Raw genomic sequence first — 1,586 nt, forward strand, 5'->3', positions numbered from 1 at the left:
TTAGATGTGCCATCATGCCCAGGCAGGTTTGTTAGTTTGTTAGTTTTTCTATTATTTTCTTTCTGCTACTTTCTGCCTGGGAATTTGTGTTGTGTGTATTAATAGGAGTCATTGTTTTCTCTAAACTCCTCTCTGTAGGAAGACTCTATTTCTCTGTCCTATGCAATGCTATAGAACATCCTGCAGGTTCAAAACAAAAATACTTAACTCTTCGACTATATGGGAGTGCTCACGTTCTGCATTAAAGGACAACATAGCAGGGGGAACAATGTTGCTCTTCAAGAAATGGATGCTGGCTGTTGGTTCTGTTTTGAGATGTGGGGTCAGGTATCAGGAACAGGCTGTACAGCTATATTTGTTTCTAAGATAAGTTGGTTAAGCTTTGGAGAGGAAGACAGAAGAATTAAGCAGGGAGGGAACTTCCTTCCAGTTCAACCAACTGAAGGCTGTAGGGACTCACTAGTCAGCTGTGTGCAGTAACTGCTACTTTGCGGCTTTAGTGAGACCCAGGAGTCTGTGTATGGAAGGCACCCTGTATATCCTGTCCTGCTTACTGCACTCTCGAATTATAGTTGGCAAAAGATAAGTAAATGAAAGTAAGCTACTGAGCACATGGTTTATGTATCACTCTCAGAATTCTTTTGAGCAGTAGAATGGATATTCCCAGGTTTTCAAGTTAATGAGACACAGGTCCCATTTCCAATCAAGTCTGTGTTTGTGGCTTGCTTATGCGCGTCAGCCATTTAGCACCTCTGGCCTCAGGTTCCTTGTCTATAAGAAAAGTGTAACAATACCTGAATTGTAAGATCAGCAGCAGCAGCAGCAAACACTCATCCATTATTAGTATTTTTTCTTCCCATGGCCCAAAGTGGGAATTCTTTATCTGTTGTTTGTTAGGTAGAGAGGTGAGCATGAGAGATGACCTATATTCTCTGGGACAGTATGGATCCACCCAGCTTGTTGGTGTCGACTGCCAGCCTCCTTTCAAGGCTTCAGCCAATGCCCATTATGTCATTACGGAGCCTGCAGAAGTGATTACCAATGTTACTTTTCCAGTTCACTGCAGAGCAGTGGGGAGAGGTTTTTCACACTGCTGGCGTTTTGTTGGAGCACAGCGATATGGATCCCAGATGGCTCCCTCAGCAGATGTGGCCCTGTAGAAGTGTACTGCTGCTTTACAAGGGATTTAATGAAAACCTGGCGCCCCTCCAGGCTTGATTCAATCCTCTCGTGTTCTCAGCTAATACATACAGACTGGTCTGCAAGTTCCCACCTATAGATGGCGTGGGGGATGCTGGGGTGAAAAGATTTTACATGAGCAACAAGGCTAAGCCTATGTGGCCCGGTCTACAGGCTGGGACATGAGAGCTGGAACAGTGGCATGGAGGGACAATGGTGAGGAGGGTAGCCTGGACTGGAGACTGTCCAGTTAGCTGAGGGTAGCCCTTACTGGAGACTGCCCAGTTAGCTGTTGTTCAGGCAGGATGATCTGGGGACAAGGACAAAGATGACTTTCCCAGCTGTTTAGGACTCATGGTGTTTTTCTTCCTTGCCATGAACTAGGCTAAAAAGCAGTGGAAAAACAG

This window comes from Mastomys coucha, unplaced genomic scaffold (genome assembly GCF_008632895.1).
Source record: "Mastomys coucha isolate ucsf_1 unplaced genomic scaffold, UCSF_Mcou_1 pScaffold18, whole genome shotgun sequence".
NCBI lineage: Eukaryota > Metazoa > Chordata > Mammalia > Rodentia > Muridae > Mastomys > Mastomys coucha.